The sequence below is a fragment of the Neofelis nebulosa genome, chromosome 9, assembly GCF_028018385.1.
Source record: "Neofelis nebulosa isolate mNeoNeb1 chromosome 9, mNeoNeb1.pri, whole genome shotgun sequence".
Taxonomy (NCBI): domain Eukaryota; kingdom Metazoa; phylum Chordata; class Mammalia; order Carnivora; family Felidae; genus Neofelis; species Neofelis nebulosa.
Window position 1 is genome coordinate 67,421,418 of NC_080790.1, and position 13,040 is coordinate 67,434,457.

The 13,040-nt window shown below is 36.7% G+C and overlaps 1 non-coding gene across 1 annotated transcript; it reads left to right on the forward strand.

Annotated features, from left to right (window-relative positions):
* Window positions 1-2,801: 2,801 nt before the first annotated feature.
* On the forward strand, window positions 2,802-2,907 carry LOC131486455 (small nucleolar RNA SNORA1). Its single transcript, XR_009249356.1, has one exon. It is a non-coding gene; the product is annotated as a small nucleolar RNA SNORA1 (small nucleolar RNA).
* Window positions 2,908-13,040: the final 10,133 nt, after the last annotated feature.

The window sequence follows — 13,040 nt, forward strand, 5'->3', positions numbered from 1 at the left end:
AGTTACATTATGTAGAACCCCATCTGGAAGAAAATTTATGTCAAAAAAGCAGATTGTCTACCAAAGAATTTAGTTATAGTATGAACTCAAAATATCAAGAGCTTGAGGTGCCTGGGTGGCTCAGTCCATTAAGCATCCAACTCTTGATTTCAGATCAGGTCATGATTTCCTGGTTACTGAGATATTCCTGAGTTGGGCTCCATGCTAACAGCACAGAGACTGTTTGGGATTTCTCTTGCCCTCTTTCACTGCCCCTCCCACTCATGTGCTCGCTCTCTCTCGCTCTCTCTCTCTCTCTCAAGGTAAATAAATAAACTTTAATTTATTTTAAATAATAAAAGTAACACAATAACAAAATACCAAGAGCTTAAAGATGGATACTAAAAATAAAAGCCAAGCTAAAAAAATAAATATAAACACAGTTTCAGATCTAGTGAATAGCTTTGAAACAACAGAACAACAACAAAAAAAGGAAATCAAATTACCAGTATGGAAAAAACACTGGAAATTATCACAAGAAATGCAGATAGAAAAAGGAGATTCAAGAGAAATGAGGGGCACGTGGGTGGGTCAGTCGGTTAAATGTCTGACTCCTGATTTCAGCTCAGGTCATGATATGGTTTGTGGGTTCAAGACCCACATCAGGCTCTGTGCTGACACTGTGGAGCCTGGTTGGGATTCGCTGTCTCCCTCTCTATCTCTACCCCTCCCCTACTCGCTATTGTCTCTCTTTCTCTCAAAAATAAGTTAACATTAAAAAAATAAAATAGATGATGCTTAAGAGAGCAAAGCAAATCCAGCATATAGATCATTGGTATTCCTAAATTAGAAAAGTCAACAAATGGAACAGAAAAAGTATTCAGAAATAAAGTAATATATTAACTGAATCTGCACATTAAAGGCATACAGTGTATACCAGAAAAAAAAAGATGATAAAGTCTCCATGGAGGCAAAATTATTTAACTTCAAGAATAATACTTCAAAATCATTCATGAACTTTAGAGAGAACTATTGCACCATCTCTGCCAATTAGTAATTAAAGGGAAACGTTTAAGCATTTATTGTGTGTTTTGGGGGGAACTGAGGTTTATCCTCAGTTGATCAAGGAAAGCTATTTACCTAAGGATACCAGCTAATAAATGTAAGAAAAATGGTAGATTTAGAAAATTATTCAATGATGTAATTGATGCAGACAAAGGTCGTAAATGTATACTAAAATGATTAGATGAAAGAGTAATGCTAAAGAATCACTCTCACAGATTATGTACATTTAAATGGAAAGATCTGGAGGTCAAAATCTCAAACAAATTATAGTATCAGTGGGGTGCCTGGCTGGCTCAGTCAGTGGAGCATACAACTCTTAATCTCAGGGTTGTGGGTTTGAGCCCAATATTGGGTGTAAAGATTAATTAAAAATAAAATCTTTAAAAAAACAGTTTAGTATAAAAATTTTTTTTGTCAGTCTGTTGAATGTAAAGCAGAGGTTCTCAAAGTGTGGTCCAGGAACCCCTGAGAGTACTTGAGGGGCTTTTAAGGGGTCCACAAGGTCAAAACTATTTCCATACTAATATTAAGACACTATTTGGTCTTTGAAATCTCATTCTTGCAGGAGAGTGTAGTGATGTTTTCCAGAGGCTGCATGATATGTGATATTTCAGTGGACTGACTGCCAAGGCAGATGTAAGTTTCCTTCCATCTTCTGTTAAACCAGATATTCAGAGATTTGCAAAACTGTAAAACAGGGTCACTTTTCTCACTAAGTTTTTGTTTTGTTTTGGAAAATATAGTTATTTTTCATACACACAAAAAACAGTTTAGTATCATCAATACCAGAACAAACTGCATCTTCTACCTCTTGATATGATGCAATATGAAATACTGCATAAAATACTTTTGGCCAAATAATATCAAACCCAAGTCTAATCATGTCTTAACACCTAACTCAGTTTACAGAAAATATGGGATAGGTGAACAAACAAGTTAATTGAAACCACAAGGAAACTATCAGGTAAAGCCAGAAGATAGGAAACGATACAACACAACTGGTCTGGCCTCATCAAAAAAAGTAAATGTATGAAACAACAAAAAATACAAAACAAAGTGCGGAATTATTCTTGTTTAAAAGAGACTAAAGAGACAAAAAAACTAAATACAATGTGATTAGATCTTGGGTCCTTTTAGTATTTTTTAAGGCTACAAAAGATAGTGTGGGTAGAAGGAATAATAGGGGACATCTGAACACAAAGTGGACACTAGAGGATATTAGGGAATTTGTTATTTTTTAGAAAATCTTATTCTTTGGAAATATATCCTGAAGTATTTAGGAGTAAAATGTTATGTCGGCAACTTACTTTCAAAAGATTCAGAAAGAAGTGTTATCTGTATACATACAAACACACACATGCACATATGCATAAGGAGAAATAAAGCAAATAAGGCAAATATTAGCAATTGCTAAATCTAGCTATTTTTTTACTTTTTCTGCATGTTTGAATTTTTTTAATAGAAAATTGGAAAAGAATGTTTTTTGATCTAGCCAGAAACAAAAATGGAGGATGGGTACGGAAAGAAATTAGGCTGGCTTCAGCTATCTGCCCTGCAAACTCCAATGCCAGAAAAAATGAAATAGTATCTATATATACTGATAGAGAAGCAAAGTATAACATCAGAATTATACACAGCTAAATTGTGTAAGTGTAAAGGCAACAGACATTCTTAGCACTAAAGAACCTAATGGCATTGTTTAGCACTTGTGACAATTATAATGAATTTTAATGGCAAATGACTAAGGACCCCAAATAAGCCATTTATAAAGGTAGAGATTTTGTGGCTACATTGAAATACAAGTTATGCTTCTTCCATCACAGCAAGTTTATTGCAGTGGTGACAATGAGACCTGTAACATTTTCTGCTAGGCCCATGGGGTAGAGTGGAAGTAACAAGACTTTTCAACATTAAAAACAATTAAAGAATACTTATATTTTAGGTCATTTGCCAAAATAGCAATCAATGTGCTTCCTGCAGTTTGACTTCTAGGGCCCTAAAGTAATTTGCTTGAAGAAATTGGATTCCAAAGATTACAGGGGGGAATTTTTGAAGTATGTCCATTTTCAAGTGGAGATCAAAAGAAGCCCAAAAGAAACAATTGTGGACTGACTGACAGTGACAATTGCAGATTGAACAAAAGTTCTTTTTAAAGGGGCTGTTTTGAAGATTATGATTCTGACTTTGGAGGAACCAAAGTGATTGGCAGTAGAAGGAATCACATGTGAAATTCCTTAAAAATTGACTTTAAAAATAACAAAAATAAAAAGTTTCTCTCTTAAAAAGTCTGGAGGTATAGCAGCTTAAGGAAATGGTCGGCTGCTCAGAATCCTTTTATCTTGTTGTTATACTATATTCAGTACAGATCTTCCACCTCATGGTTGAAGATGACAAATCAAACTTCAGTGTTTACATTTGTGTAACAGCTAGCAGGAAGAAGAGCAGAAGATGGGCATATCCTCTCTAAGGATATTTTCTGTAATTTTCATACAACACTTCTGCTTATATCTCATTGGCCAGAACTTACTTAACATCTAGCTGCAAGGGAGGCTATGCTTAAACACTGAATTCTTGGGGGCAATGTGTACATTTAAAATCAGGAGTATTAAGGGCACCTGAGTGGCTCAGTTGGTTGAGCATCTCCCTCTTGATCTTGGCTCAGGTCATGATCTCATGGTTCATGAGTTTGAGCCCCAAGTTGGTCTCTGTACTGACAGCACAGACTCTGCTTGGGATTCTTTCTCTCCCTCTCTCTCTGCCCCTACCCCATGTGCACATGTGAGCACTCCCTCTCTCTCTCTCTCTCTCTCAAGATAAATAAACTTTAAAAAAATAAATAAAATCAGGAGTATTATACTGAACAATGGAAAAGTAATGTTGCTGTTCAGTAGTTTCTACTATCACACTCATGGGTCCTTTATGAAAAAACTCTGTTGATGATATTCAGCAACTCGAGAAGTGAACAAGAGGGTCAGAATTAGAGAAGTCATGATAAAAAGATGGGAGGTGAGTTCTGAATCAATTTTATAGAGAAAGAGTTTTCTCTGTTCATTCCTCAGTTTCACTTAAGTGTTTTTTTTTCTTTTTTTATTGTTAACTCAAGTAAAATTAAAACCTTTTTATTTTTAAAAAGCGGATACAATATGATCCCATTCTCATGAAATTATTTCTACCCATTCAACCATCTGACCCTGAATCTAACTGTATCTGTTTGGAAGTATTATACTTCCCCAAAACCTAACTGGTTATTTCTGGAAAAGTGAGGTTTATAACAATTTATTGCTTTCCTCTTTATATCTTTTTGATGGTTCAAAAATGTTTGAAATGAGCATGTACCATTTTCAATAAAACAATAGGTCATTGCTCCTGAAAATATGTGTTGATAATAAATTACATTTTTATTGGAATAATTTGGAGTCATTAGGACATACCCTTTGGTTGATACACGCACACCCTCTTAACTGGCAAGATCAAAGTCCTGTCAGATCACAACAGAGTTAGGACCAATGAGTGTAGCTATTTAACTACCATTTTCTTTGTAAAAGCCAACCAATTTATTAGAGCTAGACTTTGCAGTCTTGATCTCATCATAAATGAACTACTAAAAATTGACAATGATATTTTACCAGCTATCAACTAATGGGGTTAAAGTCCACATTAAAAAAATTTTTTTAACATTTATTTATTTTTGAGAAACAGAGAAGGAGTGGGAGAGGGGCATAGAGAGAGGGAGACAAAGAATCCGAACCAGGCTCCAAGTGGTCAGCACAGAGCCCAGTGCAGGGCTCGAACTCACAAACGGTGAGATCATGACCTGAGCCGAAGTTGGACACTTAACCGACTGAGCCACCCAGGTGCCCCAGAGAGTCCACATTTTTAACCGAGTAAAAGATTTAAAAACAGACCATTAAAAGATGCTCAACATCATTAAGCACCACAAAACTCCAAATTAAAACCACAATGAGATACCACTTCATGCCCATTGGAATGGCTATAATCAAAAAGACAATTATAAGCATCAGAGAGGATGTGGAAAAATTGGAACTCTTATATGTTGCTAGTGAGGCTATAAGATGGTGCAGCTGCTTTAGAAAACATTTGGGCAATTCCTCAAAAAAGTTAAACATAGGGTCACCATGTGACCCAGCAATTCCACTTCTAGACATATACCAAGCAATGTAACATCCATCCACATGAAAATTTGTACATGAATGTTCATGGCAGAATTACTCATAAATAGCCAAAAAGTGGAAGTAATCCAAATGTCCATCAACTGATTGACAAATAAGATATGTATAACCATATGAGATATTATTCCTCAATGAAAAGGAATGAAGTACTAATACAAGCTACAACATGGAACCTTAAAATTATTCTCAACAAAAGAAGCCAATCACAAAAGATCACATGATGGATGATTCTATTTACAGATGGAATGTTCAGAAGAGGCAAATCTATATAAACATAAAGTAGAGTACTGGCTTTCTACAAGAAAGAATGGGTAGGTGGGGGAAATGTGTGTGACTATTAATGGGTATGGGATTTGGGGGTGGATGATAAAAATGTTCTAAAATTACATTGTGATGATGGTTGCACAACTCTGAATACACTAAAAACCATTGAATTGTATATTTTAAAAGGGTGAATTTATAGTATGTAAATTTCAATAGGACTAATAAAAATAAAATTAGTGTTTCACTTATTTTATTTGGTTGTTGCATGTTGATTCCCTGTGTATTGTACATAATAACCATTTCCATGTAACTCCTTAAATGTCATTCATTTTTAGAGAAGATATTATTATTATTTATAGAGGAAAAGATTGATTTTAAAATTTAAGTTTATCATTTTAGACTATTATCCAGAATGTATCCCATGTTAAATATTTTTATAGGAATATCAAACATTTTGAGTAAACTATAGAAGTCACATCAGAAGGAACAAATTCTAAGGCTAAAGAAATGGGAATTTATCAGTCATTTGTGGAGAAAAGAACTTCTCAAGTTTTTTCCCCACCTCTTTTCAAACACTTCTAACAAAGGATAAAGAAGCTCTATTGAGCTGTAATAGACACTACAGTCTAAGATCAAATCAATAAAAAGTTTCCAGGATTTTTCATTAAAGGTAGAGTTTCTCTATATTCTCTATTCAATAAGGATAACATGAAAGAACTAGATCAGACAAGTAGGAAAAGGCCTCTTTAATCCATGTTTGAAAAGGAACTATTCTAAAAAGCATTCCCAGATACCCAGAGAGAGTCTGTCTTTCAAATTGTAATTAGCTATGATTCTATGTAAAGTCTAGTTTACCTCAAGACCAACTTGCAATGTATAAACATCCAACTTGAGCACATTTGATATTTCATACTCCAAACATGGGTCCTGGTATAATTCTTTTTTTCTACTCCTGGTAATAATTCAGTTGCAGTGTTCCTTCCTACTAAAGCCTCCACTGAAACTTTTGCATGAGATCTCTAATCTCAAAGAGAGACTATGAAAAATTAGTCATACAACTAATAATATATGCCATACTTTCAGTACACTTGAAATGTTTTAGGTCAGTTATAATAGGGGTAACATCTAGTTGTTAAATGTGGATCACTGTATCTGACATCATTATATATTCTTCCTAAGTGGACCCTATAGGCTAATTAATATGTCTTCTGTAAAATTTTTGCAGTGTTTCCTATTAAGAGCAATGAGAAGTTCCTAAAGAAGATGTTAATTTGTGTTTCCAAGTTTTAAATATGTGGTAATCTCAATGGTAGGTAGGATCCTATAATTATAATTTAATAATTATTATTACTAATTATTGTTATTAATTATTAGTAGTTTTGTAATGCCTTCAGGTACACTTTCTGGAGCATTGTTCAAGCTTACACTGAAGGGATATTTGTAATCATGTCTAGAATCACAGGATTCTAGAGCTGAAAAATATCTTAGAGATACCTTAATTTTACTAGTAAAGGAGGTTCAAGTGATGGTCAAGAATGAAGATCCCTAACAACTTTGTTGAGTACTTGTATAGTCAAGCAGATAACTCCTAAGTACTGCTATGGGGAGGGATTAATAATGCTACACAGAAAGTATGGAACGGTGTGAGGGGGAAATCCTTTCAGTTCAGAAGACAAGGCTCTGGAGCCAGATTGCCCAAATTGTAATCCTTACTCTTCCATTTAGTAGTCTCTTGGCCTTGGGCAGTTTACCTAATCTCTCTAAGCCTCAGTTTCCTCATTGGTAAAATGGACATAATAGCACCTACCTCATAGGATTGTTGTTAAGGATTGAATGAGTTAAATACATATAAAGCAACCTGGAGTCCCATAGGGACTCTCCTTTTCCTTGTGGAGCAGATTTTGCAGGAATACGGAGATATGCCCACCCAGAACCCATCACCTCCCCCATCTCTTCTAGACCATACTCCAGGTATCCAACACACTGGAATTATCAACACAAATGGCCCTGAGCCCACTTATAGGGTTACCGTGGACTGCTCCGCTGGAGTGTACTCTCCTGGGTCAGAGGATGACCCGAAGGGACAGCTATTTGTGGAGTGAAAGGTATGTATCTGAAACTTGGGTAAATGGGCTGAATGTCCACAAACTTGTATGCAAGGCCCATCGTGGACACAGGAGGAAGTAGGATGAGAAGAGAGGCAGCCTAGAGGCAGGGGACGAATTCTTCTCACACTGTCACCTTCTGGCATGGAACTCAAGGAATTCTAAGGATTCTGCATTTAAATCTGTCCTTCCAGGTTATTATGAAGGCACATTTGACAAGGTAAAAGGAAAGAACATATGTGATAGTCTACTCAATATCTAACTTTTAAGTGTATAGACATATATACCATGGACCCCTTTAGTATTCTTGCCTTGCCCCAACTGGTGTTAGGGGTAAGCCTGGTGCCTTACCCATAGTAAGCATTCGATACATTTTAATCATTATTATTGCTGTTGTTATCACAAAAGTTAGCAAAATAAAATCTTTCCTTTCCCTCACTCACCAGAGAGAATACAGCCTGCCAAGAGAATGCTGATGTACAAGCACTCTCAGGTTAGAGATTTCTTAAGGCCCAAACAGAGAGGCAAAACCACTTTTCAGGTTAGCAAGTACAACAGGGAGGTAAGCAAAGCCCTTTGCAAAGATCAACTGACAGAAATTCCATACTAAACATGAACTGAGCATCAGCATTTGTAAATGTGAAGAATAGCTTCCAGGGAAGGCCTGTGCAACAATGAAACCACACTCCCAGCACAGAGCTGCACAGGGTAACTGTCCTTAGGACAAGAGAGTGATCCTAGAGAGGACAAGACAGTGACAAATTCTGTCAGATCTGACAGAAGAGAAAGCTAGACCTGAGGAGAGCAGAGCATGGATTATTCTCCCGGCCTCCAGGGCTAGGCTAGGCCTTAGCACCATTTCCTCAGTAAGGATGAGCTGGAAGTAAAACAGAACCCTACTGTTGTCTTTCACTATCTACTTTGAATATAGCAGAGAATGTGCTTCCGGGCATTCCGAATAGATCCCTTTGTTATTTTTATAAAGTCCTGAATTTTACAACGTGTTCTGAAAAAGATAGAATTTGATCCAATCCTTACACCTCACACCTGCTGGTCATGATTTCATGGTTCATGAGATCAAGACATGCATTGGGATCTGCGCTGACAGAATTGAGCAGAACCGACTCAGAACTGAGACGTTTTGGGATTCTCTCTCTCTGTTTCTCCCCAGCTTGTGCTCTCTCACTCTCTCTCTCCTCTCTCAAAATAAATAAAAATAAACTTAAAAAAAAATATATATATATATATAAATGGAAAAATAATACCGTGGAAGTATAAAACAAAAACATGAGTTAATTCATCTACAACTTGGAGCAACATTTCTGATCGTGATGCAAACTCTAGAACTAAAAAAGGCAAAAATTGATGCATTCAATTACCAAAAAAATGAAGACTTTTTGCATGGCAGAGAATACCATATGACAGTGAAAAGACAAATTATTAACTAGGAAAAATATTTGTAATCAATATCACAAAGAAAGGGGAAATATCTCTAATATATGAGCTTCTTTTGATAAAAATTTTGATAAAATATTTTGACAAAAATAAGAACCCTCACTCTATGGAAAAAAGTGAGTAGACACTTCACATAAGAAATCAAAATAGCCCTTAATCATGTGAAAAAAGGAATGGTCAAAATAAGAGAAATGCAAATTAAAAACTACACAGATTTCAAAACATGGAAGATCAACTGTACAGTCTCAAGGATACCTAAAGATGAGAAGAATAAAATGGACACATCCTGGAGGATAGAGTCTAAAGTTAAAAAAAAAAATTAAAATGTTTTCAGTTGTCATATTGGAGCATAATAAATAATATGACCAGAATACAGTCAGCAAATTCCAGACTTTTGGCATTTCCCAAGGAAAACCTGTTTTTGGTATTTTAAAAAATCAATTACAAGAAATAAAAATGAGAGGTGGAGGGGTGCCTGGGGGGCTCAGTTGGTTAAGCAACCAACTCTTGATTTCCAATCAGGTCATGATGTCACAATTCCTGAGTTTGATCCTTGCCTTAGGCTCTGGGCTGACAGTGCTGAGCCTGCTTGGGATTCTCTGTCTCCCCCTTTGTCTGTGCCTCCCTTTCTCTCTCTCAAAAATAAATAAGCATTAAAAAAAAAGAGAGAGAGGTGAAGGGGAAACTGTATATTAGAAGGATACTTAAAAGACATACCAGTCTCATGGAGCTTATTTGGATTCTGATTTGAACAAACTTAAAAAAAAAAACAAAAAACAAAAAACCTCTATGAGATACCATAGAAATGTTAGCAGTGACTTAATATTTGATGGTTTTAAAGGTATTAATTTTTAAGTGTCATAATGGCAGTATGATATGCTTTTTAAAAGGAATCTTATCTTTTAGAGATACATGCTGAAAGATTTATGTGGGAAAAGTTTTGAGGTCCGAATTTGCTTAATTTGCTAAAAATAATCTGGAGAGGATAGGGAGAAGTGGGTGGGGCTATAGGTAAAATCAAATTGGCCCTAAATTGGTCATTACTGAAGCTGGGTTATGGCTACAAGTTGGTTCACGATACTATTCTGTTTTTAAAATTTTTTTGAATGTTTATTTATTTTTGACAGAGAGAGAGAGACAGAGCATGAGCGGGGGAGTGGCAGAGAGAGAGGGAGACACAGAATCTGAAGCAGGCTCCAGGCTCTGAGCTGTCAGCACAGAGCCCCTCGCGGGGCTCAAACTCACAGACCGCGAGATCATGACCTGAGCGAAAGTTGGATGCTCAACCGACTGAGCCACCCAGACGCCCCCATTCTGCTTTTTTAATGTTTGAAATGTTCCATATGTTTCATATTTCCAATTAAAAAAAACTGCTTTGAATACTGTTAGAGCCAGGACTCTGGACAGGACCCCTCCTCTCTGATTGTCACAGCCAAGATTCTAAGTGGAACATCAGAAAAACAGCATCCTCTACAGAATCTTCTTTTGGATTTATTTCCATCTGAAGGCGTTTATCCATTCCCTGTGCACAGTGTTTTGTTATTATGGTCCCATTAAAATGGGTCAAGTAAAATCTTGGGTTATTATTTCCTCCAATGAGAAACAGCAAATACAGCACGACAGTTAAGGACTCAGTCTCCGGAGTCAGATGGCTGCACTCATGTCCAGCTCTGCCATCTGGATATGAGACCCTGGGCAACTTGTGGAGATAACACTGATAACCATTTCATAAACATGTGAGGATTCAGCGATTGACATAATGCATGCAGTGTTGAGAATACCCAGAGCATAGTAAATACCCAAAATATTTATTATTGTTAATAATAGTAAATATAACCAACATTTAAAATATCTGCCAATAATAGTAAATATAACCAACATTTAAAATATCTGCCCACAGAAGTTTCCCAACGAAGAATTTAAAATAAGATTTTAACTTAGTTATGCCCAAGCCTGTGTGATTGCCTGAGTTACTATTGCTGTGTTTATATGCTGCCTGGTCATGAATTTGGAATCTGTTCATGGAACCAAAGTTTTCGGATAAAGCTGTAGAATATGTTGGAACTGATGCTGCATCAATGTAAAAATTCTCCACGGCCTTAAAAGCATCAACATTACTTATATGCAAAGACTTCAATGAGCTGAACAATATGCCACAAATTCATTAAGTTGCTACCTTTATTGAATGTAGCCCAACAGTTTTAAAATTGTACACAGAAGGCACCGTACTATGTCATCAAATTAACAGCAGCAGAGTCCTCAGAACCAAGAAGTTGTGCCCTGGAGTGAGGAAACCACAGACACATTTAAAATCAAATGGCTTGGCCCCTGAAACCCCGGATTTCTGAAAACACTTTACTAATGGAAAGGAAACTAAAAATTAACTTACTTTTGTGAAGGGCCCTTCTGGTGCCTACAAATACCAACCTGATCTTCCATTTTAGTGAGGAGTTTTGGACAAAAGGTGGACAATCTGAATGGGGAGGGGGGCAGAATTACTGAGCCCGGGGCACACGGAATGAAACAAGACCTGGGGTCCTGCCCTAATCACTTTCTGCATGCCTTTGGACAAGGCACTCGGTCTCTTCAGGTCTTGGTTTGCTCAACTGTAAAGTGAAGGAGCCAGACTGACCTGTAGGACCTCTTCCACCGCTAAAACGTTACGGCCAATTCAAAGCATTAATTTGTTCTTGGCAATATGTATTTCAGGGAAGTCGTGTCATTTGACATCACTTATTGACATCCTACTTCAGAGAGTGGTGAAAACAAGGCAGAGTTGAACCCACTGCCCACAAGGCAGTGTGGGCTCTTTAAAAAGACTGGGTTAACCTTGTGAATATACTTAAAATTGTGTTGTCAATTATAGGTCAATAAAACTGGGGGGGGGGAGACTTAAAACAGTGGAATTGTATATTTTCAAATGTTAAGTTTTATGGTATGTGAATTACATCTGAAGAAGAAGAAAAAAAAAGACTGCTCATCTTCCACGAGCATCTTAGGTGGCCCAAAGGAGCTTAAATAGTGATGTGAACCAGAGTAGGAACCTTCATACCATAACCAAGAAAACCAGGGCAGCAACTTAGCTAGATCAACAGTGAAAATCACCCTTTACCACGACCAGCTACAAAATTTGCATGGCCCAGGACAAAATGAAAATACAAGGCCCTTGGTCAAAAATTGTGAATAATTTCCACATAGTGACAGCACAGCGTTAAACAAGCTTGTGCCCCTTCTGGTCATGGGACCCTTTGTGACCACACGGGTCACAGGCCTATGAGCCAACTGTATTTACTGAATTGTTAAGATTTTCTAGGCCCAGGGCAGAACACTTCACAGGCAGTTCTTTCAGTTTTCATCACAACTTTGCAAAAGTAAAATTATTATCCCTATTTTATGAGAGAGGAAATAAAGTCTTCAAGAGGTTAAAGAACTTCACACTGAGGCCTAATTCCAAAGTCATGTCTTCACCAGTTGGTCTTCAAACTTACTAGTAAAAATTTTTGAGTGAATACGCCAATGTATGTGGAAACACAGAAAGATAAATTATATACATATACTATTGTAGTATTTTCTTCGCATACCTCAATCAATCGTCTTTCACAATCCCTAGAGTACTCAGGGGTTAAGGCTGTCCTTGACCCAGACAAAATTAGAGTTAACAGTACTCAAGATGTTAATTTTCCTAGGAAGTGTGACATTTTCATAAGATATTCTTAAAGGGTAACACTCAAAAAGGTGAGTTGCTCATAATGGAATTTTAGGCCCTGTGAAAATCAAGGGGCATTTATTTACTTTTTTAATCCTGGAGGCTGACTTGCCTTGGAGAAATCTCATTTTGTTCACTGATAAAAAACAAGCAGGCAGGGCCTGACCAAGAGTTTTGGTATATTCTAGGTTATCTGCACAGTTATACAGAAAAGCCTAATTAAGAGAACACAGAAAAGAAAACATTCACTTGACAAGTGTTTACTGAGTGCCTAAG